The 25,911-nt window shown below is 53.0% G+C and overlaps 1 protein-coding gene across 6 annotated transcripts in view; it reads right to left on the reverse strand.

The window, feature by feature from the left end:
• The window catches only part of Dab2ip (DAB2 interacting protein), a 185,583-nt gene that overhangs the window by 123,840 nt on the left and 35,832 nt on the right, over positions 1-25,911 (reverse strand). The window lies entirely within an intron of this gene.

The raw sequence follows: 25,911 nt of genomic DNA on the forward strand, positions 1-25,911 counted from the left end.
GCAACCTGTATCCGACTGCAGCGACTAGAAACTGTGGCTGGGGAAAAGGAAAATGCCAAACTCCCTCTAATACATCCCTGAAAATCTTTCTCCAAGGCACTCACTCCCCAGCTCAAGAACTTTCCATGACTCCCAGGGCATGATGGCTACAAATGCAAACAGCCTTCTTTGGTAAGCGGAGCTCCAATAATCTGCCCCCACCAGTACACCTGATGGCCTCACCTCTCCGGCTTCCCAGAGGTCTCACTCCTTTTGCTCTGTGCCCAGTGAGGATGGCTGTCCTGCCTCCTTTTCTCCACCTGGCCTCAGTCTATTCTTTTGGGCCCATCCTGGCTGTATTTCTTCAAGTACAGAAAGGGAAACTGAGGCCCTGAATTGAGGCCTGTCTAGCTTCAGTCGCCTACAGAATGTGGCATAGCCAAGGAGTCATAGCGTGGAGCTGTCAGTCTGCACAGAGATGTGTGATGGGTTAGTCACCTCTGGTGCCTGAGGCAGTCTGGGTGTCTTCCTCCAGAACCGCTGGAAAGATGGGCCCTGGAGGGGGTGGGCAGAAATCCAGGCCAGGTTTTGCTCCTCACAGGGGAAGCCCCCTCCCAGGCTCCTCAGCCAAGAGGGAGGGAGGGCCCCCAGGTCTGGAGGAGCCTGGATCCTGGCTAGAAGCAAGATGCCTTCCTGGGACGGGGGAGGGGGGGCAGAGTGTATTGGGCCTCCTGGACCAGTCTAGGTGTCCAAAGCCCTCCACTCCCCCCATCCCTCTTCCAAGAACATAAGCCAGTCCACAGGAAGATGGAAAACATCAGTTCCCCAGGACATCATTAGCCCACTTTGGGTTAAGCACTGCTCCAAGTCTTCCTGGGAAGAGCTCGCGCCCTTTAGCTCAGTTCCAAACCAAGCTATGAGCTTTCTTAGCAGGCATCCTCCTCTGGCCAAGACCTCAGAAACCAGCTTCGCACTTCCCACACAGGTGGGGTGCAGAGATCGCCCCCTTGCACTGCTGTGCCTTGCCACTTCCAGGGCTGTATAATGTTCACAGCCAGATACTCTCAGGAAGTTCAGCACAGAGTGAGGACAATAATTCTGCTCCCAAGGCCTGTAGTTCAGCAGGCAGAGTTTGCTTCCTAAAGCAAACTCTTCCCCTTGAGGGAACAGGAGGCTCACTGCTACCTCTGAGGGGTGGTGGGGACAAGGGTCTCCTCTTGGTCTCTGACAGGCAGCTGCAGGGGGTGTGTATGTGTGGAGGGGGAGAGGAGGAAGAGCCCAGGCTCAGGACCTCCATGGTAAACAGTTGCGCTCCATATCCTGGTCTCTCCTAAGTCCTTTGTGGCCCAGTTTCTCAGCCTATGAGGAGAGGATGTGGACCTCAGCCTGCCTGTCTCATGGAGGGAGGAGGATCAGCTAGTGAATGGAAGAAGTTTCAGCACCCCTGGCCTTAGAACGGGAGTGACCATTGCCACCATGCATGCCGAGTATCTCCACGTGCCTTGGTGGGTGCCGAGGAGGAGGAGGTCTGGGGCCCTCAGCATGAGAGGACAGGGGAAGAGCTGAGAGAGGAGGAGCCAGCTGTGGTGCCCTGTCCCTCTTCCTGGCCTGGGACCCTGGAGCTGGCAGGCAGACAAAAGGCTGCTCCCTGCGCGCCCCTGCAGAGCATCTGGAATCAATCCTGCTGTGGAGTAAGCCATCCCCCTCCTGCCACCCCAGCTCCTCCCTGAGAACAGGAACCCCCATGGCCTCCTCCTTTGGAACAAGAGCAGCTCCCCATCTGGAGACAGCCTAGGCTGGGGGAGGGGCTCCTGAAAATGCTCCCAGTGACTGACAGACAGACCGCCTCCCTCCCATGCACCGGAAGCCCGCTCCCCAATTGCCTCAGACAGAATCAGCTTCCTTGGGCCTGCTGATCTGATCCACGAGCCTCTGCGGTCCTGTGGACTAAGACTGGGCCTGTTCTCCCACCTATCCCACCTCCAGCGGGCCCCCCAAGAGAGGCCCAGCTCCCAGCATTCCATGGGCTGCCTGGATAGGGGTCAAGCCTGCAGCCTCAAAGTCACCCCAAGCTCATGAAACTTGCATATTCCTGAGTTTCCCCTAACTCAGGGGAAATGCTGACTGATTTAGGGGGTCTGGATGGGGCCTGCAATATACATATTTAATAAGTGCCAGGCAGGGAACTGGGGCTCAATATATCAGATCTCATCCCACTCCACCCCCTTAACCCCCCAACAAAAGTCTCTGAAGCAGACTTCCAGGGGACCACACTCTGTCACACAGCAACCACTGCACCCCAGCCCCCGCTCTAAAGGCTCTTTCCTACCTCTGCCTTTGCCTGTTGCTAGAGCAGCTGCCACCAAGCTCTAGGGGAAACCAGGGAGGGATCGACCCAAAGAATTCTCCTCTGGGCAGAAAACCAACAGCAATCAAGAGAATTACACTGAGATGGGAAGGAGCTGGGGTGGCTTTTGAGCTGGGCTGAAATTCCAAGTACATTGTGGGCCAGGTACCATGTAGTCCTGAGTCTTAGCAGGGTGTCAGGTTTGAAGCTGGTAAGGAAGGTGGAAAAAAAGCATATGGCCAAAATTTCCTTTGAAAAGCCTTTAATTGCCCATAAAGCAGTTCTTCCTCAAGTGTTAGGCAGATATCCATTTCTGTAGCTGTGCACAAAGCACAGGGCTTGGCCTTAATCAAGAAACCATTTTGCACAGGACAGAAACATCGCCATCAACAACCAAGTATCTTCAGACACTAGACTCACCCAGGGAGGAGGATATCCACTGGTGAAGGAGCCACAGAAGTCCAAGATTGCCGTAACCAGCAGGGCCACGAGCTTGACCTCTAGCTTGTTTGCGTGTGGAGGGTGGATTTAATGCTAAAGATGGTAGCTGCACTGCATTTTGCATGCTCCATGGGCCAGATCCTGCTAGCAGCATTCCCCACACACATTATCTCATTTAATTTCATGATGGCTTTAGCAGGCAGATGGTTCTTTCTTTTTACAAAAACACTGGAGATAGAGGGACGGTAAGATCCCTAAAGTCACAGAGCTTGCACTTCGAGTTAGGATTTTGAACCCAGGGCACTAGAAAGGGCACAGGTTATAAGGTTGAGCCGGGCTTAAGGGAGAGATGGGGGAGCGGCAACAATCTAGAACTTCCCTTAAGAGCTGGGTTTGTCAGAGGACAGGAGGAGGTCAAGGGGGAACCTGACAGGGGAAATAGAGCCCATACAATGGGTGTCTGGAGGGCTTGGACCTGTCAGGTTTCCTGTCTGGATGAGGGTGGGCGGCAAAGACCAGGGGAAGTCCCCAGCGAGGCAGCCCCACACACATCCGCCTCCCAGGCCAGTCTCCATCTCGGAGTCTACACAGCCCTGGGAAAGACTGTGAATGGGGATGCCCGGCATGCACGGTTAAGGTCACAGCCTCTGTCCCAGGAGGTGGCCTGTCTGGCAGGCAATGACAGCTTCCTGTATCCAGTCTATCCGGGAATGAGGCTGACTAGGAGCCGGATCTCACTGGGGAGGTGGGGGAGGCTGGGCTCAGATCACCCCACATGGTGGAAGGCTCCAGCCAGCCCAGTGAGGTCACACTCAAGCGATTGAGGCCAGCCAATCACCCACCACCTCCAATCCCCTACTCCCAAAACCAGCCACAGATTTAATGACAACCTTTACAGAAAATGGTCAAGGCAGGGCCACGATGTCCCTCGGCTTGAATAGCTCTGCTCCTCTCAACACGGGTGGAGCTGGGGGACCAGTCAAGCGTGGACACTGGAACACACACACACACATACACAGAACCTCAGGGAGTGTAGAGTGCTTTTTAAAACAATCACCTGACCCTGGGCTGGCGGGGTGGAGCCCGGGGTGGTGGGGGGGGGGCGGGGGGGCGGAGGCCAGGGCTCTAATAGGGTAGATAGAAAGTAAATCAGTGGGAGGCAGAATGGGGAGCAGTGCGGATATCTCCCCCCAATTTCCACATGCTAAGTGGAGCTGGGCAGCTCTGCTAGATTCCATCAAGATCTACTAATGTCCCTGGCACCCCAAACCACCTATGTGTCCCTTCCTGTCCTCCAGAAGGCCAGAAAAGAGGGTGAATGTCCCTCCTATGTGTTAACACTGTATCATAAAATCCTGGACCATCAGAGGTAGAGGGAACCGTGAGAGTAAGCCATGGCTGTAGGAACACTGAGGCTCACAGGATAGCGTCAAGCAGGGATCCCATGTCATTCCCCAAACTCTGAGGGGTGTCTGCTCCCCTGCCCCAGGTCCACCAGTCAGGGTGGGGCAGCATCACTCAGAGAGGCCCCCCAAGGCCACGCATGGAGGTAGGGCCGGGCTGGGGTGCCACCTGGGGACAGGAATGCAGCTGCTTAGGCCAGCTCTCCCTTCGGTGGCCCGGATCTCCCCTCCCAGAACATCCACAGCCCCAAGCTCAGGGCTCCCATCCTGTGGCCCAGGGAATGCTGGGATCCACTCTGCCGCCCTCGCCTGGCCCTCTCCTGCTCCCCCCATGCTGCAGCCTAAATATCAGCCCAGATGGCCAGGCCTGGAGCCACTCTCTCCCTGTACCTCCTCTCCCTGCCCTGACCCAGAAACACTGCCAAGCTCCAGGAGGACCCCAGGCCCCAGCCAGGCCACCCCCAACCCCACCTTCTCCTGGCCAGGCTGGGGCTGAGGGTCAGGGTCTCCGGCTTCTTCCTCCTTGTCCAGCGATGGGCCCAGATGGCTCCATATCCACTGGGTGCCCAGGAGAGGAGACATATGGTCCCAGTGTGAGGTCAGAGAGCCCCCTCCCTGCAAAGGCAGGCCTGTTTGGTCATCTGTGAACCATTTCATGACTGACACTGGCCTGGATTCCAGGGGGAGGAGCCTCCCTCAATCCCTGCAGGGACATGGAGGAGGACAGCTGAACCAGGCCAGTAGGCAGCTCCTAGGAAGCCACCATGTACACAGGGAGCGGACAGGGCATGGGTTTGGAGGAGGAGCCAGCTCTTCTCAGCTGTGTGACCCCAGATCAGGGCCTTCACCTCTCTGTGCCTCCATTCCCTCAAGCAAAAAATGGGCATAACAATAATTACACTATGTGTGCTGTGGAAGAGTCAAAGGGCATAGTGGATGGAAACCTGGGGTAAATGCTGGCCAGCATCTGTCCCTCTTTTCTGAGTCACTGGTCAGTTCAGTTCCTGGTCCAGAGCACTCTCAAGACTGACTGGCAGAGATGGTGGCTATCAGAAAAAAGTAGCTGAGCCTATCTGGTCTGGAAAGAATTGGAGTAGGGAGTTCTGGAAGACTGCCTGAGGGAGGAGTCACCAGCCTTGCTCTAGAAGGCTGAGTAGGAGTTAACTGGGTAGGCAGCAGAGTATATTCCTTGAGGCAGAGACAGCATGAGCAAGGGTCTCATGGTGGAAGCCAGCAAAGCATATTTTAGGGACAGAATGCAGAGCTGCAAGACTGGAGTAACGGATGGGGTGTGGACAAGGGAGCAGGCTACCTGCAGGTATGAAGGATGGGGTCCAAGCCAGGCTGAGGCCCAGGCAGCCCCTTCACAAGTGGGGAAGGGAAGCAGTAAGGACAGCGCGTGGCAGGTGATCTGAGCTGGAGGCTTCAGTCTGTCCCTGTGTGGCTGGGCAAGCTGGAGCAGCCACAGCCCCTCTCTGCAGCTATGAAAGGGGGAAGGGGCTCCCTAAAGCCCAGGTGTGGGGCTCAGCTGGTGTCCCTGAATGACACTGGGTGCATTCGGACACACAGTTCAGGACCCCACTCCCAGCACCCTCAATCCTAATCTGGCGGGGGGAGGTGGAGAAAACCAAGGAATCATTTGTTTTGTTTAACAGTACTGAGAACTGAACCCAGGGCTTTACCACTAAGCTAAATCCCAGCCCTTTTTTCTTTTTTGAGACAGTGTCACTAAATTGCCCAGGCTGGCCTTAAACTCACAATCCTCCTGCCTCAGCCTCCTGAGTGCTGGGATTACAGGCACATGCCACAATGCCCAGCCAATAATCTATATTTGTAAAAGAACTTGGTAGTGCCTTCTGTCAGAGCAGCGCACGCACGGGCTAAGCCAGCTCAAGCCTCAGCTGAATATTTTCCACCTTGAGCAGGCCAAGTGTGCCACTGCCTGAGGGGGTTTTGTTTTTTATTTTCCTTTACACTAACCCCAGCTCTGGCCTCTGCTCAAATACCACACCTTTCCACACCTTCCCTGGCCAACTTATCTCACATACCTTTGCCCTAGCTCCCCAGGTATCCCACCACACCACCCTGGTTTATTTTCTTCATTGTCCCCTCCTGAGACTATCTTATCTATATATTCAGAGGTTCCCGTCTCGTCTCCCCCAGACTTTAATAAGGACGGGGCCTGCTAATCCTATTCGAAGCTAGACCCCAGGGGACATAATGAGGTGAATGGAGGGGGCTGGGCTCAAAGTCCCCATTCGTTTTTCCAGAAGGGCACCCATGGGATCAGGGGCAATTGGCTTTGCCTCTCTGGACCTGGGCTTTCCTCCACATGTTGAAGGCAGCCAAGTGATTTTTGTGCTCACTCGGCAGCCTGGGTGCCATTCCCGAGTCTATGCAGGAGTTGGTAAATAAATGAATGGATGTATAAATAAACGCCTTTGCTGTTCACCTTTGAAGAAATCTCCTCCTGGGCATAGCCCCGGCCTCCCGTCCTGTAAAATGGGTTTGGCCTGGGCTCTTTCAGGACCCTTGAGCAGGGACAGTCAGAGGTTCTGGGCTCAGTCCAGAATATAACTGGAAGCCACAGGAGGTGTCAGAGGAGGGGCAAGCATCGTGGGAGCCCTGTTCCTCTCCCAGAGATCCCACCCACCTCCCCTGGCTGGCACCCTACGGCCATATAGATGGAAATCAAATGCAGCTTCTGCCACCTTCACCTTCACTCTTCCCCTGGAGAATGAGAACAATGAGGCCCTGCTTCCACCCTGGGAACAGCATTTTGTCTGGAAATTCTACCAGGGGGAGGAGGAAGGGCTGGGGCCCTACAATTTCTGGGCCTGCTCAAACAGGAAGTAGCTGAAAGTTTGGGGCCAAGGAAAACAAGTTCAAGGTCATCCTGGAAATCAGCATCCCCCTAGTCTCTAGGGGCTTGCCCATTCCCCTCGATGAAGCTCTCCGGGTGATTAATGATTAACATAGACAGAGGGGCTGAGAAGGGGCGACGATCCGAGATCACGGACAAAGGCATAAGAGGAAGCAGAAGTTGGTGGGCTGCTACTGGCATACCTCTGGTGATGGGGAACTCAATACAGACAAGTCTCTTTCCTTGGAAAGGTTGAAAGTGAAGCTATGTCCCCACAGCTAGAATTGCAGAAGAGATCAGGTGGTCAGCCCGCCCTCAAACCAGAGGGCTCGGGACCCTCCCAAGGTCACTTGGGCACCCTGAGTCCTCCCGCAGGTCCCAGAAGTAAGGGAAGCTATTACTGACCTGGTAAGGAGAAGCCAGTGGGGGAGCTGGGGCTGGAAACTGGGGTCCTGGCCCACCCCATGTCTTTCCTGACTGCATTGGTAGGGTCAGAGATCACTGGCTGGCCTGTGTTTGAAAGCCCAGAAGATGTGGGCAAGGGCCCTGAAATGGTCGTAGGCCCATGAAGATCCCTGGGAAGGCAGCCTGAGTCACAGAGGCATGGACACAGCCCCTTGGGTACCATGGCTCTTCCCTGTCCCCCGTAGCCTGGGCTTCAGAAGCTAGAAAGTAGTTTCAGACAGGTTTTCTCCAACCTCGAGTTTATTGTGTCTTCCTGCTTCCCCTTTGTCTCACTCAGCAGCTTACACTGCTTCCAGCCAAACACAAACCCTTCTCCCTTCCCACCCAGGCCCCAGCAGCAGGTGTGGACAGTGCTGCCCCCAGCTGGGCTGAAGTGCCCTAGGACAAAATCCACCATGGGGAGCACAGATCAGGCTGGGGAGCCCATAGGTCCAAGGTCTCTTGGGGTTGTACCCAGGGAGGACTACTGGGTGGCACAGCATTGGGTCTCAGTTTGCTGAGTGCCTTGGGCAAGCGCTCCACCCCCTCCAGGTCCCCTGCCCCGACTGGTGCAAAGAAGGGCACAGCCCAGAACCTCAGTTCTCAGACTTTAAGGTACTTCAGACGTGAAAATGGATTAAGATGCATATGCTTGGGCCCATTTTGGAGAGTTGGAGAGTTGGGTTTGGCCAGTCTGGGGAAGAGCCTTTTTACATAGCTGGAGGTGGACCCACAGCTGATTATTTTTCCCTTTTGGAGGGGTAGGGTACAAAGGAACGAATCCAGGGAATGCTGAGCTGCATCTCCAACAGCCCATCTTCTAAAGTTTTATTTGAGAGAGGGTCGTGCCAAGTTACCCAGGCTGCCCTCAAACTTGTGATCCTCCTGCTTCAACTTCCAGAGTAGCTGGGATTATGGGGTGTATACCACCACTACCAGCTCAAGAGGTGATTTGAAGCAGGACATCTATGGGCCACATTGAGCAGCACTGGCCCACCTGTTACTCTCCTAAGGTTTGTGTGGAGCCCCCAACAGAGGCCTGAATCTGCCATTTCCAAATTGCAGCCTGCTGTCTTTCTCCCACCCAGGTACTACCAACAGGCAGGGATTATAAGCCTCAAAGTAAGAAGGAGAAACTGAGGTGCAGGATGCAGTTTGCACCCTTCAGCTACTGTCTCTCTCCCCACGCTCCCTAAATATGATCTGGATTCTGGGGTCCAGAGGGTCAGCTGAGGCTAGGCAGCAGCTCTGACTGGCACCTTTTGTCTGTTTCTGTGCCTTCTGACTCCTCCAGGTCCTGGGATGATTAGAATATCCCTTTACAGCTCCGATAGGCATGGTGTCACCTTATGGGGCTGAGAGGGACACAGTCCCAACTGAAAGGACACTGCCAGCTTGGCCCTGTGCTCTGGTCACCTTCAGGAACTGGGCACAACTGGCACAGGGGGGTTAGAGAACCTTCACCTGAAGGGCTTAGGCAGATCTTCAGGAGACACTGAGGCACAGGGAGGGAAAAGCTTTGCCCAAGGTCACATGGGGCACGCTTACCCAAAACAGTGCTCACTCGCTGCCAGGCAGTGTTTGCAGTGAGTTTTGTTTTGTTCTGTTTGTGAGTGTTTGTATTTGTTTTTTGCAGTAATGAGAATTGAACCCAGGGCCTTCACACTAAGGTACATTCCCAGCCCTTTTTTGATCTTTTTATTTTGAGACAGGGTGTTGCAAAGTTGCTGATTGGCCAGGCTGAGCTGGTACTTGCAATTCTCTTGCCTCAGCCTCCCAGAGCACTGGGATTACAGGCACACACCACCACACCTGGCTTCACGAGTCTTTATAGTGATCTAAGAGGCAGGCACTAGGACTCTCCCTGGTTACAAAGCATGGTGCTGATGAGTAGCAAGGACTCGATTCCCCACAGCCTGGCTTCTGCTGGTCAGCTCATGATCCAGACTACTCTGCAAAGGCCAAGACAACAAAGCCATTTGCAAAAGGTGTCCTGGAGCAAAAAGGCTGGTGGTCTTGACTTCAGGTCCTATCCTGGAGTAGTGGTCAGTGGATCCCCCCTGCCACCCCTTTACCTAACTCCTTCCCCGCCCTTTCCTCAGCCCCATTATATCCCTCCTTCATGTCTCTGCTCCCATCATTGCCCTCTCTGGAACACAAGGCACAGGAGGCTTCCTAGACTCTGAATCTTGTGAGTTTCAACTTCTAGTTTGTGTGTCTATCTACCGACCTCTCTCCATCTTTACTAATATCTCCCAGGGCCAGGGACCACCATCCCGAGCTTTGGGGACTCCCACACTGTCTAACTGACCCCTGCATCCTCTCCTATCTCCAGAGTCTATCCTCCATTAAACAACCAGCGTAGGGGTTTGGAAAACAGCTCATTGTCCCAGCCACCCTCAGTCTGCTGGCCTTTGGACCCTTGTCTTGGCTCACCTCTCCTAAGTCCCCTGGACAACCCCCCCCACTCTTCCTATCCAGAAAAGCCACCGCTTTCTTTCCAAACTCACTCCCTCCAACCCCTGCCCCATGCATGCATCTATTTTTCCAAGCTCCCTGCTTCTTTCTCTCATGGAACCCATGAATTGTGCACCTGTCTCTCCTGGCACGCTGTGCTCTCACTGAGGGTCTGCCTGGCTTAGCTTATAACCCTGGTGTCCTGAGCTCATGGCAGTCACGTGGCAGCTGCCATTTAGGAGGAAGGTGGGTGTCAACTGTGGAATACACAGGACAGCGCTGTACATATGCACGTACTTGGGAGCACCTCCAACCCCCAGGCCTCTGGGCATCATGCAGCCCTTGGGCTCTCAGCAAAACCAGGCCAGGGGCCTTCTGTCTTCACCCTAGTTACCCCTCACCTCCCTCCCTGCAGGTTTCGGTGCTTCTCATGCAGTGATTTATGGCCTATCAAATAAATTTCCCCCATTATCTTTCACATGCAGCATGCTGCCTTGCTGCCATTTAATAATGCATTTGGCTTAGCAGGCCTCTCCCTGGAGAAATCCAAGGCCTGGCTCCAATTCGGAAGCGAGCCCACAAGCCAGTTTGGGATTCAAGGTTCATCTCAGACCCAAACCCTGAGCAGGTGAGAGTCTCAGGCTCAGGGGCCAACTGGGCAGGGGCCCAGCTGCTCTTGGCTCCCTCCCTCCAGCAGCAAGAACCTAGGCTGAGACATCCTAGCCCCCACTGGAACGCTCATGGCCGGTTCTAGGGAAGGGTCAGAGACTCTAGTCCCTCCTCCAACCTGCAAGGATGCCACCTGGCCCTGCATAGCCCAGGGATACAAGTTCAGACATAGCAGCAGAGACTTTGAGGGTATCTGTGAGCCAGGCACTATGCCTAGTGCTTGCCTTGAATTGTCTCACTGCATCTTCACAATGACCTGCAGAGGCCGAAGTACTGTTACACCCATTTTACAGATAGAGAAATCAAGCCTCAGAGAGAATCAACTTCCCTAGGGTTATACAGGAAACAAATGGTGAGAAGGGTCTTGAGGCTCCATGCTGAGGTACCCACTCAAAAACAGGCTATACAAGAGGCAGGGAGAGCTCAGGCGCTAGGGTCCAGCACCTGGGGAGCTGCTCACCACTGAGGGTCCTCGGTTGTGTGATGCGAGACAAGTGTCCTACCCTCACCGGGTGTGAACTTCACCTCTGTCAATTATGAAGACTTTCCTCCCAGCACATCATGCAACTTCAATGGGGCAACACACGGGCAGCAGGCACCCAGACTGTCCAGTCCCACGTCACGTCATTCTTGCCTGTTGGAACGGTGGAATCAACACACCGTCATGCAAGGACCTGCAGGGAAGCTCTGGCTGCTCTGAGCAGAAGTACGATTCAAGGCTCAGAACCAGCTTGGGTCAGAGCCCTACAGAAATCTGGGCCCAAGACAAGGCTCCTTGTCAGATCACAAGTGGCTGGTGTCACACCCTCCTGCCCAGGTTGGGGGTGCTCAGGAGCACCGTTCCCAGCACTGCTGGGCTTGCGTGGGTTGGGCATAAGGCATCCCAGCCAGCCAGCTGGGCCAGGCCTCCCCAGCCCATACTTTGCCCAGCCCCAGCCACCAGGTCTGCTCTCCCCCACCCCCTCCTGAAAGTTTCTGCTTCCACTTTAGTCTCCGTGGCAACCACCTCACTTCCTTTGATTGTTTTCCTCTTCTTCATTGTTTTGCCATCTTATGCTAAAGAGAGGGTAAGGGTGGGTAGAGCAGGGGTCTGGCCAGGAGAAAGAGGAGAGTGAGGGACACGGCTGGGGGTGGCCTCTGGGGGGGCTGGCCTCTGGAGTGAAGTTAGGGAGGTGGTGACCTCACAAGACCTCTGGACAGGGCCTGTTGTTGGAAAGGCTCTTAAGTGTGCCTCCCCTGTACAGCACATCTGCCTGGCACTGTAGGAGATCCCACGGTGGGGTATGCCCGGCTCTGCAAGTTGGCTGGGCCTAAACTGCTTCTCACTCTCTCATCCTCACAACACAGGACAGCCTCCAACGCTGAACCCCACCCTTCTCCTTCAGGACATCCTTCCCTCTCCAAGGCCCAGCTCCTAAGCCCCCTCCATGCACTCCTTGTCCAGATCCCACCGCCTCTGCTGCCTTCCTCTCTGTCTGCTCCTTCTCACCGTGACCTCTTTCTTGAGAGGCACTGGCTTTGCCTCAAGGGGAGAAGAGCTCCTAAGGGAGAGCTCAGGACAGCAATTCCATGTGCCCAGGCCCTGCGTGGCTAGCACATAGGAGATCTGAGGGAGCAGCCCTAAGCCTATGCCTGGCCGCCAAGCCTTGAACCCTTCAGAAATTTGCTCTAGAACTCAATGTTCCCTGGTGGTAAAATAAAGGCAGAACTCACTTCCTTGTAGGCTATTGAAGGCTGAAGAGAGTTTGTAGGTCTGAAAGGGCTTGGAAAATTCTGAAGTGCTGTTTGGTGTCCAGGATTATTTTTAGGCCCTGAATTAGTGCCATCTAATGAATGGCCATAGAGCCTCCTTGACCCGAAGGTCTTGAGGCTCTCTTCCTCCACCTGCTGACCTCCGGAGGCACTGACTGCTGCATCTGGCCAGCACTATGGCAAGGCCCTGACCACAGCCAGCTAGTCACCATGCTGGCTTTGCCTGCGCACGCGCACACACACACACACACACACACACAGAGACAGTGCCACTGACATGCCAGGCCCTGATGCTGGCTATGCCCAGGGGGCTGGGGAGCCTCTGAGAATGAGCAGAGAGCAGCTCAGCCTGGGTGAGAGTGAAAGTGAGGAACCGCATCCTCCTCTTTCCAGAGCTAAAGTAAGGAAGGACCGAGGGGGGCTGCCTTCTGCCTTCTCCGGTCATCACCGTTGGCTTCCCCTGAGGCTGGACCACCTAGAAGCCCCTTCCTCGAGGTGCTAGTGCTCTCCCCAGACAATGGGTCCCCCCAGGGCAGGACAGTGCTCCTTTCTCTTTGGTGCTGACAGTACTGGGCCCTCAGACCTACTCGGCACCCCTTCCAAAATGCTCACCCCGGCTGCACCTGCCCAGGCTTGTGCTAGGATGGGGCTGCTTTCCTCGCACAAGGAGACGCCAGGATCACGGTGGCTGGGGGGGTGGAGGAGCACGTGTGTATGTTCAATGGCCATTGTACCACCCCCCCACACACAAAACCTGCAGAATGAGACAGCATTAGCAGGCCCAGAGAGAAAAGAATAAGGTGTGAAACACCAAGAAGGTTAAAAAAGAAAAAAAAAAGAAAAAAAGCAGGGCCAGCAGTCCTGTCCCTGCTTTGCTCCAGTGTCAGTAGCCCAGGATTTTCACCACTGTCATTAGCAAGCCAGGGTTTCTGGCACCCACCCTGGGGTACACGAGTACACTTCTCAAGAGCTGGCATTTGAAAATACATCCGAGTCCTGCATGACAGGGGGACATTGTGTGGTCCCAAGAGGGCTCCAAGACAGCCCCTGTCCTCAGAGAGCTGTGGGATACAGGAATGCTCAGATAAGGAAACAGGAAGCACAAGACAAGGGGTAACTGATTTTGACTGACAGGGCAGGGCAAATCAAAGAAGGCTTCCCAGAGGAGGCAGCATCTGGGCCAGGCCTTTGAACAGGATTCCAACAGGCACAAGGTGTGGGACACGAGGTGAAGCCACTGAGATTTAGCAGCAGTCTGGGCCCCAGAGCAGAGTCCTAACCTGGCCTCCCTCTTCCAAATGTCACAGGGCTAGCCTGCCATGAGGCTTGGAGGACACTGACCTTAGATCCCATTAGCCAGGCCTCTCAGGCTGGAGGGTGCTAAACTTCCCCAAATCGTTCTGAATGAGGCCAGCTCCTGAGGCTAGACCCCAGACTATGTCTGTCCTGGTCACTGCTATCACAGGGCAGTGGTCTGAGAGTGCCACAGAAGGGGAGAGCCTGCCAGGTCTTGAATGTCTACAGAAAACAGTCTCCTCAAATTCCCGCAGCAGCCCATTCCAGGATTTCACACCACCTCACGGGCAGTCAGGAAGTTCTTCCCCCTATCTAACCCACATCTCTCTTGCTGAAATGTACACCCACCTTGCTGGAGAGGCAGGGGTAACAAAGCACAGAGGCGAAATGCCTCCTCACCAGGCACCCTCTCTGCAGCCGAGATGGGGGGGAGTGGGGGTGGGGACAGTCAGCGGGCAAAGACACAGCGCCGGCTGGCCAGGGAGGGCATACAAGGCTCTCTTTGTGTGCCTGATTGTCCATAGGCCTGGGGAGGGCCACGGGGATGTCCTCTCGCTGGGCTTCCGAGGCTTCCCTGACCCAATTTAGAAACTGTGTTTATTGTATTGCTCATGTCAAACCTTCCTGATGAGGTCTCTTTTCCCAGCATGCTCATGAATTTTCCAGGGGTTTAATCGTGTACAATCTGAGAGCAATTTATTAAGAAGATTATCCCCCCCAAATATGCTTCTACATGCTCTACAAAACTCGGCAAATTTATTCTCTGCCATCAGTGGGCTCCCCTTGCCCAGAACAGCCCGATCACTCAATAGAGTTAAAGCTGGAGCCCTTGGTCCTGGGAGTGAGGGAAGACGCATGGAGTGTGGCATGCCTGGGATGCGTGTGGGAAGGTGTGTGTGGAATTCCAGGACTCTGAGTTTCAGCCCCAGTGTGTGCAGGGACCAGAGGGAACCTGTTCCTGGTTGTCCTGGCTTCAAAGACCTCGTTTCCCTCATGGCCACCTTGCTCAGGGCGTCCCTGCTCAGCAAGGCTCCCTGGCTTACTTGTAGTAGGACAATGGTCTACACTAGAAGCTTCCTGCTCTGAGACTTGGAAACCCAAATGGAACTCCTTGTGTCACTTTCTGAACCCCTCTCAGTCCCCACACGTGCTTGACGCTGGGGTCTCCTGGAAGGAAAGAACTGGGTTAATTATACCAGAGGTATTGGAAGGCGATGGTCTGTCCAGCCCAGCTGCAGAGCCCAGGCAGTAATGCTGACCTCAGACTTGGCCTCTGTTTTCCCTGCATCCCTGTGCCTTCCAGTGGGTCACCAAGATTTGTCAGTTTATTGCGATAATAAACACAAGCACAGCTATGGCGTGCCGGTTCTTCCTCTGGGCCAGGCACTGGGCTGAGCTCTAAATGTGCCTCATCTCATGCTTATGGCAGCCCTGTGGGGCAATGAGGACATAAACCCTTGGAGTATAATCAACGTACCTGCACATTGCTTCTGCTTGCTCTACAAAACATGGCAAAACACTGCAGAGCCAGATTTAAACGCAGACACTCTGTCCTCAGCACCTGAGGTGCAAACCTTCTGGAAATTCCACCTCACTCCATAGCACAGGTCAAGCTTCTCTTTCCTCCATTCAGGACTCCCTTCCCATTCTCCCTCCACTCTCTCTCCCTTCCCTCTGGTGGAGCCTGCCTCCTGCCAAGGCACACCCCCCAGCCTCTGGTCTCCCTTCCTTCGCTAGTCTGGTCCCTCAGCTTTTCCTCAGGTCACTTACTTCAAAATTCTCAAGGCCCAAGTCCAGTGCCTCCTCTTCCACAAAGCCTTCCTAGGATCACCAGTAAGGTCGTGCAGTGAAAGGGACATCTCCCTCTTTAGAATTCTCGATAGTGCAGGGTCTGGCTGTTTATATACAGGTATCATTTCCCTCTTCCCCACTCCCTGGAGCTCTTGGAGGCAGGGTCCTGGCTTATGACAACAGGAGACCTGGTCACTCACGTAGGTGGCCAAGGCAGCCTGAGGTCCAACTGTAGGGGCCCCACCCTGGGCCTTGGCAGGACTCCGTTACCTTTTCAGTGGTGCCACAGACCCCTGTGGCCTCTGGTAGAGCCTAACCGTTCCTTTCCAGAATCCTTTTTAAATGCATAAAATAAAATGCCAAGGATTACAAAGGAAACCAATTACACTGAAATATGGCTATCAAAATACTTTTTTAAAATGCCACACCAATATATGTGCTTCTTTATTAATGCCTTAAATAACAACATCTAGGTCTAATAACTACTGTCATTTTGAAGTATGGTGAATGCAAATGTTATTTCAAGATATCTACAACCACTCTCCTGTGACACAAGAGCTTTGGTGATTTCTATGATTTCCACAATGTGCTCAAACAGTTAGTGCCACTGCAGTTGATCGCCCACATTGGTAATGGAAGGAATTAACAACCTGGAATTGTAATCAGAGGTCAGTGAAAATAATGGTGGGACCTGTACTTTTTTTCAACCAGAGACCCTGTGGGGTAAAAGCCCCCACATAACAGGCAGGAGTCAAAGGGAAAAACACAGGGTTTGTCCTGGAACCATGGGCTGTGTGCTGGCTAATGCACCCTGACCTTCGGGAAGCTTCCATCTCCAGCTACTGGCCTCAGTCACTGCACAGAGCAATCGACCCTATGCCCATAGTGTGACTATTCCAACAGATCCCGAAGCCCCTCTGTAGCTCAGGCTGGGCAGAGGCCCTGAGAACGACCCCTTAGGGCTGCTGTGTCTCAGACAGTCCCTGTCACCACCCAAGGAATTTGTTTTATGTCCCGAAAGAGCAGGGCTGACAGGGAATAAATCGCCAAAGAAGACTGGAGTGGACTCCGACTGTCTGCCCAGCGCCTGCCCAGCCACCCCACTGTACCCACTGCCGCCTGTTCTCTGGGAGAAATGAAAGCACCATTAATTACCCAGGAAGAAAGGGCGCCATGAGGACGCTCCTGAATGCTACACAGAGAGATGTATCTGGCCACATTTCTGATTCAGACACTGAGCCTCTCTGCCTGGCTGTCAGGACTCGCCTTCTTGGCATCAGTGGGCCAGGATCTCCCCCTCCCTGGTGCCCAGGGCCACCATCCAAGCGGGTCCCTCCCCAAAGCCTCCACCTGTCTGTTGTCCCTGAATGGATTGCTTTTTGCAGACAGGGCCCAGAATGCACCCCTCAGGAGGGGGAACCTGAGAAACAAGGGAAATCTGTGTATCATTTCTGTCCCTGCCACCAGTAGCACCTTGAGTCCATTGCTGAGCCCTGAGGACTCCACTCTGGAAGTCTCTGGCCTCACCTAGATCCCACAACCAACTCCAGCTATCACCTCAGGCCCAGGGGCGCTCACCAGCATTTCTGGAGTCTTTTTCTCATCACCCACCACCATCACACCCCCAGCCAGACCCAGGTACCCAGCAGGGGCTCTTTCAAGCCTGGAGGAAATCTTAATGGCAGTTGAACAGGGAGCCCCATGGCACAATGCTGGTGCCCACCTTTCAATGGGGGGGGGGGTTGCATTGTAGCAATGCCCTGAACTCAGAGGAGCCCAGAGCCAGTGTCTCAACTCAGCTGGAGGCTCGAAGTCAGCAGACCCTCTGCACCCAGATGGGGCTTGAAAAGAGCAGAGAGAGCTGGGGATTTAGCTCTGTGGTGCCGCTGCCTGCCTTGCAAGTGTAGGGTCCTGAGTTCGATCCCTGGCACCAGAAAAAAAAAAAAATAGCAGAGAGAAAGGCCAGGCTCAAGTTCAAAGCCCAAGCATGACTTCTTCCCCAGCCATAGACTTCTCCAGATACAGCAGCTTTCCCAGAAGCAATCACTTTCCTAGTCAGCATGGTGCCCCCAGGCAGAGGGATGTTGGCCCCTGAGCCCACAGAGACACACAAAAAGATGTTCCCTGAAACACTGAAGGGGCCTCAGAGCACTGCAAAGGAACAGCTGGACCAATCTGAGACCACACAGTGCTCTAAGCAGCAGACAGAAACAGCAAGACAGAGTTCATGTCCAAACGAGAAAGGGTCTCCAAACTCTCTTACTGAGTGCAAGAAGCAAGTTGCAGAATGATAGACAACCTCTCAAAACCAGAATTATATGCTACAGATCTCTGTGTGCATATGAAAATGCAAGGCATCCCGAGAAAACACCCTCCCAATGCCTCCCTGGAGTGGCTGCTTTCTGCTACTGGGGCCACTCAGATAGATGCTATCCCATCCCTACATCAGCCCAGTGACCCGCCAACTGTCACACTCCATCAGGGAGGGCAAGTAGACAATGGCTATCAAATCTGCCTCCTCCTCCTCCTTCTCCTTTCAGTGCTGGGGACTGAACCCAGGGTTTTGGCATTGAGCTATATTTCCAAACTTTCTTTCTTTTTAATTTTGAGACAGGGTCTCACTAAGTTACTAAGTTGCCCAGGCTGGACTTGAACCTGCAGTCTCCCTGCCTCAGCCTCCCAGATGCTGAGATTACAGGTGTGCACCACCCAGCTGTCATTTTTATATGTTAAAAAAAAAAAAAAAAAGATTATGGAGCAGGACACTGATGGCTCGAGGGAGGTCCTGGGTAGATGGGGGTAAGGAGTATATAGGAACTCTGTGCTTCCTGTTCAGTTTTTCTAGGAACCTAAAACTACTCTAAAAAGTAAAGTCTATGAAAAAAACAAAATAGATTGAAAGGCTTTAGAAATTAAAAACACGAGAGAACTTGTCCCCAAAGTCAGTGCCCCTGGGTTGAGTCTGCTCTTCATCGTTCATGGGCACGTCCCAGTTCCAGCCTGGCTCCTACCTGGGGGGAGCAGAAAGGCAGAAATGCCCCCCCCCAAGCTCCGACTGGGGGTCCTATTGAGGTCTCCTGTCAGAAGCTTCGTTCAGGCCTTTCCATCTGTCTGAAATGCCTCCTGCCTTCATTTGATGGTTCATTTTACCCTCCCTGAGAGCACCTAATTTCAGAAGCCCTCACCCCTAAAATTCAGGCTCTCTGAGGACAGTCTGTGTGCTAAGTGTCTCTTTGTAGCTTCCAGGACTACCCAGGGTCGGCACAGGGCAGGGGCTCATTAACAGTGCAGAGCAATGGATGCCCATAGGATCACATTAACATTTCTAAAAGCCCCAAGCACTGTCTAGACATCTCTCTGGGGCCACTCATCGGCCTTGAATTATAATTCCACCTACCCTTGTTAGGAGCCTTAGCTCCTCTGAGGTAGCTCCCTGGACTCACACTCTGATGTGTAGATCACCCAGCTCAGGAATCACAAACGCAATACCAGGAGGAGCCAGGAAGGGAAGCAAATGAGAAGCAGGCTGGACCAGGCTAAAAACCTGGACCTTGAACACCTCAGCCCCCTGCAGTTCCACTGATGGCCATTGGGAAAGCCAGATGCTCCAATTATAAGAGAAGCTGCTACATAGATTTTAACATCAACCCCCCCCCCGATTATTTATTGTAGGCAACTATTCACATTTAGGAATAAATAAACAGGACTGGGGATGCTGCTCAGTGGTAGAGTGCTTGCCTAGCATGTGTGAAGTCAGGGTTCCATCCCTAGCACTGCAACATAAATAAATAAGTGGCAAAAAAAAAAGCCAAAGCTCCCCCTGATTCTGCCATCCCATCAAGAGCCCACACCCCAAGACCTATACCACAGAACCCAAACCTGACACCAAAAGGGACCCAAAGACCAGCCAATTCTGGAGGCAGCCATGTCAACTCTGTGCCTACCAGCTGTGTCCCCAGGCAAAGAACTTCCCCTCTCTGAGCCTCTGCTCTCTCCTCTGTAAAATGGGAGGGAAAGACTCCAGGACCTGGGTCCCAAGGGTATTGTATGGATGCTTGGCTGGTCATGAGGGAGAGACTCCGGGACAAGAAAAGAGTCCCAGTTGGCATGGACCCATCTTTACCTTGTCAAATTGGCACAGCTAGCCCTGGGGTGGGGTTGGGGGCAGAGATGCAGATATGTCACAGAGGGCTTGGCTCAAGCGGGGCTCCTCCTCACCTCCATCCCTCATCCATGCCCCTACAGGGGCAGAGAATGCTTAGCCACAGAGGTCCTGGCCAGGAAGGCCTGTTTACAGCAGCACACTCTTCCCAAACCCCAACATTCGCTGCACAGCAGAAATGAATATACTGACTGGGATGTATTAACATTTACTGAGACATATTACTTGCCAGGCACTGTGCTAAATTCTTTAAATAAGTTCCTGTCTCTTTTACTTTCTCAGAAATCCAAGAAGATGGGGTGTTTTTTTTTACCTCCCTACTTTACAGATGAGTAAACTGAGGCTCAGAGAAGTGACCTGGCTTGTCCAAGGTCAGCTGGTAAGTGTTGCAGCCTAGATTTGGCCAGAGTCTCTTCTGGCACTCTCAGCCATCACCTGGCCTGCTTCTCAGATGCTGCCTTACTCATCTCACAATTCTTGTGATTCTTTCAGTGTGCCAGGTACTGGCCCAGGCCTGGGGACACCAGGGACAATAGTGGCTCCTGCCTCTGGGCAGCCTCACTGGCTGTGGCACAGGGGCAGGGAACCACTCACTCTGCTTGGAAAGCCCCTTCATGGAGGAGAAGGCAGCTGAGCCAGGGCCAGCAGGAGCACCGGAAGTGAAACAAAGGCACCTCCCAGCCTCTCCCTGAGGACCGCAGTCCAGAGAGAATCAACCTCACTTGGCCCAGCAGGTGTAGGATGGGCGGTGGTTTCTCACTGGAGAGAATGTGCAAATGTAGAAGCAAAAGAGACAAACACATGTGAAGGCAAAGGAGATGCAGAACCTCAACCTACTCTTGGGTTTCCTCAGCTCCCAAAACAAAGAGGCCTCTCTACATGGGTAAAGCATTCACTGGCCAGACACCCCCATCCTGGGTGTTAAATCTGGAGGAGGGAGTCACGCAGCTTCAGGAAAGAGTCTGGCATGCTGTGGCATAGCAAGGGCCCTAGCCTGGCAGTCTGGAGCTGACCTCGGGCACCCCAAGCCAAAATCAGATGTAAAATGAGGATGAGAAGAACTGGACACTGGCTAGCAGGGACCGTGTGAGCCTCAGGGCAGGCAGATAGGATGCTGGTCAGGGGCAGCAGCCCACCCATCCAGGCAGCCACACACTCCTTCTCAGGAACGTGTCTACCTTCACCTCCTTCTAAGGCCATAAGTGTAAAAGAGCACGGGGACCTTGAAAACCCCAGTCCTCGAGGGATGGACATTTGTGCTGAGCAGATCCTACTGCTCTCCCTGTACCCTCCTGATTTTAAAACTGAAAGTGCCACACCCCAGAACCTCTCCATCCTGGACAAACCAAGATCCCCTGGCCAGGTTTGGCCTCTTGTGCATTCCTGCATCCATCTGACAGATGTTTACTGAGGTCCTGGATCAGGTGTTGGTGGTGAAGAGCCATCCAGGGCTTTCAGTCCAGTGGGACACACACAAAAACAAGCATTAAAAAACTATAAGTGAGTAGAGATGTTTCAAAAGAGCCCAGGTTTACCGAGGGGACTTGCTCAGGCTCTGTACCTCTGAGCCATGCTGTAGATGAAGATAAGGATGGTGAAATTTGTTTTACTACACCTGCATCCCCCCTTCCCCTTAGTCTCTGCCATTTCCATTTCCATTTCCCTTTTCAGGTGGGGGAGACATTTTAAAGTAATACACAGGTATCTTGCCATTATTATATGTTCACAGATGAAGCTAATTTTTGGCTTACATCAGAAAAGGTGTGCAAATCTAAAGCCATATTTGAGAGGAGAAATGGCATTTACAGTGTTACAGGACAGGGGATATATTCACTCACATGAGGGTTTTATTTAGTGCTTTGTAAATAAAAGGAAAAACTCTAGGTAAAAAAAAAAAACCAAATACACACCTGTGTGTGTATGTGCATGTGCATGTGTGCATGTGTGCATGCATGTGTGATACATATTATAAAGGAAGAAACAAGTATTCAGGCAGAGACTGGGGAGAAGTCATTGTCTTTTAGACACACAGGTAGGGAGGACCTTCCCGTGGAGAGATTTAAGGACAGACTGAAATATTCATTTCATGGACGTCCCCAGGGAGGACAGGGGTCCAGGCAATGCAGCAGCCAGGGTGGGGCTAGAGGTGCCCTGTAGTCATACAGGCTGAGGGCAGCTACCTGGACTGAGATGGCATGGGGGAACTGGACAAGGGACAGACTGGCGATACTCCCCAAGTACCCCTCCTCTTTAGCTCAGCAGCCACTGTCCTCCCTGAAAGATAACCCCCAGGGAATCCAACTAAATCAAAGCCAGAGGCCCTGAAGTGGCATCATCCCCACCCCTGTTCCCACATACCCCATGGTACCTTATTACTCTCTCCACCAAACCTGTCCTAAGCTGGCTGTGAAATCACATCTTCCCTCCTGGGGGAGGTGGGGATGGGTGAGGTAGAATTTTTAAGCTGTTAACAACTGACATCTGCTAATTATTATTTGCCCACCTCTGTTTTGCTTTCACCCACACCATTGCCCAATCCACCCAGTGGCTCCAGCCCTGACAGATGGAAATATCACCTCCTAGCAAAGAGGTAATTGGGGGGTACAGAGGCCCTGAATGCAGGCAGCAGAGCACCCCTAGTCACAGAACCCACAGTTTCCAGTTTCCAGGCAGTGAGTTGAGAAGAATAGAACTCAGGCACTAAGGTGTCCCTTCCTGATCTCCCTCAAGCCCCACACTTCTGGAGGCCCCTCTTTGTGCCGGAGAAATGACCCTCCTAGCCAGGCCAGGCCCTTCACACTCAGAGTCCAGAGATTTCCAAGCTGAGCCCCAATCAATGAAGCTGCAAATGGCATGGAGTCAGTAGAAGGAACATCCCCCAAGAAGTCAAGGGAGGCTGAGAAACAAACAGCCATGCCCATCTGGCTGGAGGCAAGGGCTGGACTGCATGGGGCTAGCACGCCTGCTAGCTTTGTGAAGGCTGAAGGAACTCAGACAAGGGCATGGCTATGGGCCATGGGAGACTGCAAGGCCCACAGGAAGGAGGTGTGGGCAAGTGGTTTCTTACTGGGGCTCTGGAGGCCCTGAACGTTGATCTGAGAGGTCAGAGGTATACCGGGGAAAATGGGGAGTCCTTCAAGATCAGGGGAGTGACTCTGTCAGACTAAGGTTTGGAGAGCTTCCCTGGGGGAGCATGGATAGGACGGGAACCAGCAACCTGAGAGGAGGCTGTGGCTGGGCTTCAGGTGAGGGAGGGCAGGAGAGGGTGCAGGAGACAGGCAGGGCCCAGTGGGAACCAGAGGTCTTGGGAAGGAGAAAAACTACCTAGCTGAGGTTCCCGGCAGGGGTTGGGTAGTCCAGCTTCCACTGCAAGAGGGAAGCTGAGGATCCAGGAGGGGCTGCTGTGGGAGGAAGTGGTGTGCAGTGGAAAGAAGAGGGAAGAAGAGGACTTCCATGCTGGATGAGGATGTGCCTTTGCTGAAAATCACTTCTCTCCATCTGGAAATCAGGAGAGTGGGTCAGGATGAGAAATTTACAGCCAGAACGGAGAGGGGTCCGGGTTCAGGGGTCACTGATATCCTGGGCATGAGTGGGGCTCTCAGATGGGAGCTGGTAGTTGAAGAGGGTGCCCAGGCCAGGAGAGTGAGGAGACGTGCACGGAGAGGCCTCCACAGAGAAGCATCCAAGGGTATGCAGGGCAGTAACAGAAGACAAGAGGGGCAGTTGGAGGTTGGTGCCCAGCCTGGGGAGGCTGCTGGGGCCAGAGCAATAATAGTACAGTGACAAAGATCCCATGCACAGTGACAAAGATCCCATGCACTGTGATCCTTTTGCACGCCAGCTCTTGAGCTGGGGACCTGAGACAGATGAGTTACCTACTGATGCTTCCAAGGGCCTTCTGGGGCCCGTTGACAGAAAACAAAGAGCAGCTCAGTCATTCAGTCACTCAAGCCTGGTTCTGGATCCACACACCCCTACAGCCACCAAATGTGACTGGGGGTGGTCAGTATTTGCTGCCTGGTCAGTGGTTGACATGTCCCATGGTTCCTGGGGGCCAGGAGGCCAGGTGGAAGCAGATGACCACACCTCCAGCTGGGAAGGGTGGAAGGAAGGGGAATCTGGCCAGAGCTCCCACAACTTCCCCCAAGAGCTGGCCCAGGCTGCTGGAGTTGGAGCCGCCCATCTGAGCGGAAGGATCTAGAAGGCTACAGCACGGGGTCAGAGCCCGGAAAGACCTTTAATTCTCATTCTGCCTTTAGAATCCAAACTTGGAAAACAATGACCACTGAAAGAGAGTTGATGACTAAACTTTTTGACCATTGCTAAGTTTAGCACTCAGAGTGGAGTAGGCACAGTGATGCTCAATGCGCAAACTTTGACTGCCACCACCAACCTCATGTTAGCCTGGTTCCCTGTTTAACTGCTTTTTCTACTTCCACCCTGAATGGGGGACCTATCTTCTAAGGGCCTTGCCATGGGAGAAAAACCAAATAATAACTTCCAATCCAAGGAGGGCTTAGAGATAAATGAGATCCCCCACTTCATACCTAACATTAGTACCTAACACCTACACTAGAGAGAGCAGAGTTTAATTCAAAGGATTCAATCAGAATGGAATTTTAGGCACCAGAGTGGTCTAGGAGAGCTCATGAAATCATTACCGGGATCATACCACACTCTACCCAAGTGTAAGACTGTCCTCAGTTCTCACCAAATCCTTGCTAAGAAAACGTCCTAAGATCTGCCTTCTTCTCCAACATTTCCTCTCTCAGAAGCTTGCCCTCCAGTAGTTCTATGGGAAAAATCTCTCAGTCTGCACAAGAATAGTTCCTGGTACATGGCAGACACTCCATAAAGCTCTGCTGAGTCTACCACCCCTGACAGCAGCTCACTCTTGTCACACACAGTCCAGGTACATGAAGGCCTCCCCAGAGTCCTCAGAGCACCGAGAGCCACCCTTCTAACAGTTGCCCTTTAGCACATGCCTTTTTGTTATAATTTATCTCTTGGTTCTAGAGGACAGTGTCATAACTGGTCAGAAAGGGCTTCTTCTACACACGTATGAAAGTTTGGAAGAATCAACATCATCATCATCATCATCATCACATGCAGTGCTGGGCCTCACACATACTAAGCAAGCGCTCTACCACTGAGCTACATCCCCAATCCACTGAACAACCCTGCTGTGACACCCAAATTCAGACCAGACTAGGGACAGTGTACACTTGCTCTGGCTCTGCTGCCCCAGTTAGGGCACCTATCATTAACCATGGTGGTGCTTGCAGACTACTCCGGGCACAGGGGTGAGTTAACTTAATTTGTAGGAGATGAAGTGGCCACACCTGGATATCCTGCCTGCAATGTAACTTCCTTCTTGGGGGGGAAAAGTATTTCTACAAAAATTCATTGAATTTAATACTCAGTTGTGATATGTACATTATGTGTTTATGGATCTCTTGTTTTTGACTGTGTTTGCTCCCCCTTCTCTTTGGGCCAGCATTCCAGTGTTCCTTGGGGATCCCTTTTTAACAATTCCCAGCTCTGTGTAGTCATAGAACCCAGAAATGATTGGGAGAAAGGGGGAGAGAGTCAAACAGAAAGACACCATCTGACAAGTTCAGTCTGGTCTCTTTGGGTGCCTTTCATACATGAGCCCATAAAACCTTTGGACAGCTTTGAAGGGTCTCTTATATCTGCAAGAGCCCCATCCGATTCCCTTATAAGCTCTGAGCTGGGTACTGGATGGAGATCCCAGGGTAACAGAGGGTCCTTGTCCTCAAGGGCTCCCCAGTCCTGCAGCAGACAGACAGGTTCACATAACTGTCACAGCACCACTTCCAGCTAAAAGCTAAAATGGGGCCACAGAAATCATCTCCCACCCCCAAGTATCCACCCATCTCCTCCACTGGGACCCTAATGAGCTCCCAGCCCCCTACTCTAGCAGGAAATAGCTCAAGGCCCCACCCCACGACTAACACCTTGCATGAACAAATCTCCCTGGGCCTCTATTTGCCCATCTGTAAAGTGGTTATAAAAATGCCATATATGCCCAGGTTGAAGGCTGTAGGCAGGTGTGGCAGCTTCCAGGCCTCACAGAAAGGGTGCTCACTGTGACAAAGGACAGACCGCCTCTGGGGCTGGACCACAGTAGTGCCCCACAGGTCTGGAGGTTCCTTTTGGGGGATGGAGATCCCACGGAAGTGGCTCTTTCACAGGACTCCTAAGATGATAAAGACTGAGGAGGCTTCAGGTCCAAGCTTTTCCTCCCATATCCAGAGCATTTGCCACTTAAAATCGGGGCCATTTG

The sequence above is a fragment of the Heterocephalus glaber genome, unplaced genomic scaffold (genome assembly GCF_053883595.1).
Source record: "Heterocephalus glaber isolate CG9 unplaced genomic scaffold, H.glaber_assembly_v1.0 deba00001479, whole genome shotgun sequence".
NCBI lineage: Eukaryota > Metazoa > Chordata > Mammalia > Rodentia > Bathyergidae > Heterocephalus > Heterocephalus glaber.